Source organism: Centruroides sculpturatus, unplaced genomic scaffold, assembly GCF_000671375.1.
Source record: "Centruroides sculpturatus isolate CEXI.00-Female unplaced genomic scaffold, Cexi_2.0 scaffold103, whole genome shotgun sequence".
NCBI lineage: Eukaryota > Metazoa > Arthropoda > Arachnida > Scorpiones > Buthidae > Centruroides > Centruroides sculpturatus.
This window is the reverse complement of record NW_019384303.1, coordinates 960669-967380: the sequence shown is the minus strand read 5'-3', so window position 1 is coordinate 967380 and position 6712 is coordinate 960669. Positions and strand designations below refer to the sequence as shown.

General features: G+C 23.9%; 1 long non-coding RNA gene across 2 annotated transcripts; it reads right to left on the bottom strand.

Moving 5' to 3' along the window:
• Positions 1-742: 742 nt before the first annotated feature.
• On the bottom strand, positions 743-6377 carry LOC111617432. 2 transcript variants are annotated; one of them, XR_002755421.1, is made up of 3 exons: positions 6028-6377; positions 1328-1416; positions 743-1255 (listed from the first exon to the last, which is right to left on the bottom strand). It is a non-coding gene; the product is annotated as an uncharacterized LOC111617432 (long non-coding RNA). The 2 variants fall into 2 exon arrangements; XR_002755427.1 differs by lacking the exon at positions 6028-6377 and adding an exon at positions 1636-1762.
• Between the last annotated feature and the right edge of the window lie 335 nt (positions 6378-6712).

Here is a 6712-nt window from a genome sequence, read left to right as displayed (position 1 = left end):
ACGAATTGTTTATACAAATTTATAAGGAATGTTAATGATATTTGAAAATTATGTTGAATATTTTTCAAAAAATCATTAATAATTGATTAAACATATTGTGTAGAATTTTTATTATTATTATTTTTTTTTTCTACAAAAATCTACAGACCTGAATATACAATTTGTTAACCTTGTTATCAACATTTTTTTTTTATATATATATTTGAGAAAAAAAAGACTTAAATTATAATTAAGAATTGTGATTTTTGTCTTTTTTTTAAGCCGATAAATTTTCTACTTGATCATTTTTTTTTTCTAATGATTTTCTATAATTTTTATACAAAGTGAATATTTAATGTATTATTAAGTAAAAAACTGGTTTATCGAGTTTTGATTACATATTGTCAGCTATTGAAAATAATATTTAATATCAAAATGCATCATCATTCATTAATACTTTTTTTTTTTAACTATTCATATCTACTTGAAAAAAATATAGACACGTGAAAACTTCAGTAGGAATCTTCATAAATTATATTTGACCCGATTGAATATTAGAATATATTCATGAAAAATACTTCAAACTACAAACTTAACAACGTTTATACATATTCAAATAACGAAAATGCCTTGAACTTTCGAAGAAAATGTAAGTTAAATGCCGATAAATATAATTTAGTTAGCGATTAAATTAAGTAAAATAAAAAATTTAGATTCTCGAAAACATAATCATCATTTATAAAATTTAATATTAAAAGTTTAAAATTTAATTTTAAAATCAAAATAAATAAATAATAAAAATATAAATTTTTCGAAATTTTGTAATAAGAACATATCATTCATTATTCTATTAATATCGGTTCCGTATGATGGACAACGATAACATTGTATAAATCATACAAACGAGACCGGAATTTGTATCCAGATTCTTAAAATGATAAAAAGAATTAAATATTATGGCTGAATGATGATAGTGTTCGAAGATAGTAGTAACATTCGTGATATAAAAGCAAACAATAAATCAGTCGTGCTTTATTAACAAAATTTCCTATTATTTTAGGAGAAAACAATAAGTATAAAGAAAGTAAACTGATGTCATTTTTGAACGGATTTTTCTTTTCTTTCTTTTCGACTTCACGGATCCTTCGACATCATCCATAAATGATTGTAACTTCCTATATGTGAAGCAGTGAGGTTGTCTGAGTTTCCACTGGAAAGATATATGACTCAATCGTCTGATGATACTTGCGAGGTAATCGTTGACATCTTGTAGTTTCTGCCAGAGATAACGAAAATAAGTTAAGATCAATAGACAGAAATTATACAAGTAAAACAGAAAAATGAATACTTGATCATGTCATTTCCAATCTTGACTTGATTTCAGATCTACAGATTGGGCACATTTCCAATTGCAAGGCACACCTGGTACAAAATCCCCTAAAATAAAAAATAAAAATAAAAAAAATAATAAATTAATACTTATTGTAAACAAACAAAAAATTTTAACAAATTTAATTATATATATAACTATTACATACATAATTAAATTGTTGTATATATATATATAAATTTAATATTACTAAATATTATATATGATTACTATAACATTAGAGGGTGCAAATTCATTCATAAAATATAAGAAAAAAGTTTAAGTACCTTCAAGGTTACAACAAGGTCAACTACGTCAGAAAATTTATGATAATTGATTATAATTGATATTATTTGAATATGACTATAAATTCATATTTTTATTTTAAATTGCGATTTTTTTAAAAATAATTTTTCTATATTTTTTTCTTAAAATAATACGCGCTATCTGTAAATGATGAGTCATTGACAATTTTGTTAAAGTATGCAAAATATTTACATAAATATTTTGCAAGTAGATAGGTATGCGACCACTTCCTAAAAATATTAATATTTTTACCATTTGTATCTAGAACTGATTGAGATTACATCAATAATAAAGCAACGTCACTTATTTGACCCACAGGAAACCTACTTTTCCTTCCTGTCTGAACAACACTCGACGAAAAGAAAAGGTGGCCCCCATGCAACCGTTGGAAGAGGGGAGAAATACAATGAATTCGGGACATCTGTCCTGCTTTTTTCCCCAGACCCGTGGGGACGGTCGGCACAAAGGGTCTCCACCCCAGGGTGGGGGATTATACACCGGGGGCAGCCGTGGGTCCTCAAGCGCCCTGAACTGGAGAATGGAACATCCGTTTTCGTTCCTTCTACGCTTCTGCATAATTCACTGACCTAGTTTTTTTCTAACCTCGTTCAAATTTAGGCAAAGCGTTTTTTCCTATCTCTTTTCTTTCGTTCTTATTCAAGATCTGCACCGATGGTGTCGAAATTATCGTCACAACTCCTATTTGCATGATAGTAAAGGCTGTTACTCAAACTTATTTAATCTCAATATTTCTATTAAAAAATCCTAATAGAAATTTTTTAAAATAACTTTTAAAAGATCTACTCCAAATTTTCATATTCAAATTTATATAATGCATTACCGAATTGAAATTAAAAAAAAAATTACATCAAATTCCTTATCGTTAGGGATTATCGTCATCTATTCTATTGTTATAATATACGAAGAGCAAACCAAAATTTTTCAGATAATAGTAATACTTTAATTAAAGATTATTATACAACTGCGATTGAAGTTATTTTTTAAAAAGTAAATTTCAATCACCAATCAAATATAAAAATATATAACTTATAACTGACTCGGATAATTAATCTTCACAGAAACATGAAATTTCACATTAATTTCCATTAATTTACTCAATTAATTATAACAACACGAGGTTATTTAATACGGAATTTTTAGCATTTTTAAAAGGTTAAGGTTTGTAATTTTAATGCATTATGAAAATTTCCGTAAACCAAAACCTAATATGTATTTTTAATATATAAAGATTTATATTTTAAGACTCATAACTATACGTAAACATTTTAAATATATATATAATTTACAGTTTATTATTTTTAAAACATGAATAAAACTAGAATTATTTTCACAGAAATACAGTAAAACTCTATTACTTCATTATAATCATGTATCTAATTCAGTTTTTCAATTATTTTTCCTGCCTATCTGTAAAACATGAAAAACGAACATTGCCATGAACTGTAGCATTGCATGGCATCTATCAAGGACAAAAAATACATTTTAACTATAACTGAAGGTCGTTATATCTTATTTTTAAATCGAAATAAATTTATCATCAAGTTTTTAAAATTAATATTTGTTTTCAATATTTTTCAAATTAATTACAAATTGTAATTAATAAATAATGATTATTTTAGATAATAGAGATATATTTGATTTACTCATAATAATAAATTAATTCGAGTGTTTAAGTATTAAATACGATTACGTAAGAAAATAAATTTACTTTAGATTTAATGTTGTTATTTTTTCATTATTTTATGTCCTTTTACATTTCAATTTTAATCATTTTATTAGGAATTATCAAATATTTAACTATTAAGAAAATAGTGAAATATTTAATAAACTTTAAATAATTTATTAAATAATTTAATTTAATTTTTACGCAAAATATTTCATGATTTAATTTATAGTAAAATAACCTATAAACTAAGATTTGTAAGACTGTAAAATAAATAAAATATTTATGAAGTATTTAGAAAAAGTATTCAAAATAATTAGTTAGTTAACTATTATAAACTAAAATAATAATAATAATATAGTTAATTAGAATTTTATAATTGAAAACATATTTCACGTTTATACATAAAATTCTTAATTTATTATTTACAGTTAACAATATTCTTTAATCTCTTCCATGTATTATTTATTTGTGCACAGCTTTAATTATTAATGATATACACGTGTCGTCTTTTCTGTAGTAAAATATAGCATTCCAATTCAATAAAATTAGTATTGGCAATATTTATGAATAAAATACATTATAGTTAAAAATAGTTTTATCATTATAATATGCAAGTGAATATTTTATAAGTAATTTTTTCTTATACTGTTTTTTTTAAATTTAAAATCAAATTTTTAAATATTTTAATAATGTTCTTTAAAAAAGTAATGAATAACGAAAACAATTTTACATATTTAATTTTAAATAATCAATAACGTGATTCTTATTAATATTTTTATATTGTGTATAATAATTTTTATTTTATTTTTTTTATATCCAAACCAGTGAACTGAATTTTCAGAGCTCTCCATCCTCATCCTCTCTGAATTTTTTTTCTTTTTTTTTTAAATTTTAACTAGAGGATATAAAAAAATTTGCAGTGTTCATTTATTTTAAAAATATATGCGTATAATTATAAAATAAATTTGATTGAATTTCCATAAAAAATTATAGAGAAATTCATGAAAATTCTACATATTTTGAAATTATGTAAAATGTTTTGGAAAATCCAATACTGATAGAGTTCTCGGAATATACTTTATAACGTATCTGAATTGTCTTTTAAGATGATAAGATAACAATCCATTCTAACTAAGAAATAGCTTAAACTAAAAATAGATATTGCAAATACTGTTGACATGACAGTGAGAATTACTTGCATGGCTATCGGTTATGTATAATTTAATAGAATTTCGTGTTTATAATAGGGTTATTTTTATTTATTTATATAAACAATTGCCATACTTAAATAGATTCTATTTTAAGCAACACATCTATGACATACTTTTTCATATTCGCTGTAATCGAATAAATTTAAAATCCGGAACATCAACGTTTCGATTTTAATTTAAACTAGAGACAGTATATTAAATTGAGATTTATCAGATTTTTTTTTAAATTGGTGAAGTAATTCAAAGAATCTCAAGTATAAAGACAAATAGATTTTATATACACCAATAAATGAACGTGTTACTAAAAAAAAAGATGATAGAGGATATAAAAGTCTCGATTTTAAATCGATAAAAATAAAATTTAAAAATATTTTATAATTAAATTACTCGACAAATGTTATTGAATTACGTATAAAATTTGCCAATCGTAATCGATATTAACTCTTCTCTGCGAATTTAAATTTAATCCATTTATTTACATATTTTTATTTTCTGTTATTAAATGTCTTCATTTTGTTGGAAAATATTTACGACGGCATGTAATAATTTAATAATTATTATTTAATATTGTTTAATTTCAATACACGGATATTTCGTTCTTTCGTTCAGCTACATAACATTATGTAATACCTTTGATGAATCGTATTATTTCTTACAGAATGCCGGAAATTGATTAAAGACTCAATTAATTTAAATCTGGCGAATTTCCAAACGAAAATAAAATTCGCATTAAACTAAAGTCAAACCGGTTCGAGTAAATCTCGAATTAAACCACCGTTAGTACATTAAATACAGTACAATCATAATAATAACGCTCCTTTATCATCAAATTAATATGGCTAGAGATTTGTTCACTAATTATAATACTAGAAACTTTGAAACTAACATATATCTGTATAAACAAATATTTTCTTTAATAAAATACGGTTTTTATTTAAGATTTCAATTTACAATTGATTCCGACTGAATTCCAGTATAAGTTATATCCCAAGGGCAAGGATATTACCATTGACCCATCTTAAGGACTTTGGGTTAATACCTTTGCTCCACAACAATAGCATCGAGATAATACAATTGTCCCACTCCAACGGCATAGGATATATTGATTCTTTATAGTACTACTGACCATACCAAGAACGTTTAAGATAACACGATATCCCAAAGTGTTAATACCATAAAAAGTAACTACATAAACCACAGAATAAATCATAAAACATTAACTTTTTATTCACGATAATAAATCGTTGTATATCTATTTTCCTATTTTCTACATTATAAAATATTGTTTTAATTTAAATAATTTCAAATTAAGTTAAATATGAAAATTAATATCCAGAATAACTTTTTAAAAATATTAATTTAAAGCAAAGATCAAGTAAGTGAAAAAATAATAAAAGAAAATATAAAAATTTTAGTGAATGCCGCATACATTCTTTCGGCAAAAATTTTTAAAAATGTTTATCTAAATTACTTACCTTACGTAATAATAGGACGATAGTATAATAAATACAATAAAATATTTCAAAAATAACATTTAGAATTGAATTTGTCTGCCATGGCACATTCAATTTTGCCCGTTTTAAGTTTAAACACTAATGGATCGGTTAGTATAGAGAAGGAAAGTGTGAATGACGTTCATGAAAAATCACGATAATATAGATCGAACTCGAATTCAAAATCCGTAGTAGGCTAATGTTTTATTGAACGGCTATAGATCTAAATATCGACTATAAAATTTAAAATATAAATACACTTTATGTTGGAGATTAATATATAGGCCTATTTCTTTGAGCTCAAACGCAATTTGATTAAATATATACTTAATATATAACAATTTAATGCTGTACTCAAAATCAAGGAAAACGTTAAAAATTTGTGCTACGATATTTTTCATTGTGATATGAAATTAGAAATTAAAATTACCAAAATTTAAATAATGCATTCGTCTAAACTGAAAACGTTATTTGCATTAAAATAAAAAAAAAAACATGTTTCATATTAAAAATGCGGCAATAACTATGCAGAGCTGATTTTTTCAAGTGTACCGAAACCAAAAGCGAACTTAGGAATTAGATCTAGTAAACGAAAATCAAGTTTTTAACTTTATAATATGCATTACGAAAATGTATATCATAATGTACTTTATAGAAAAAGATATAT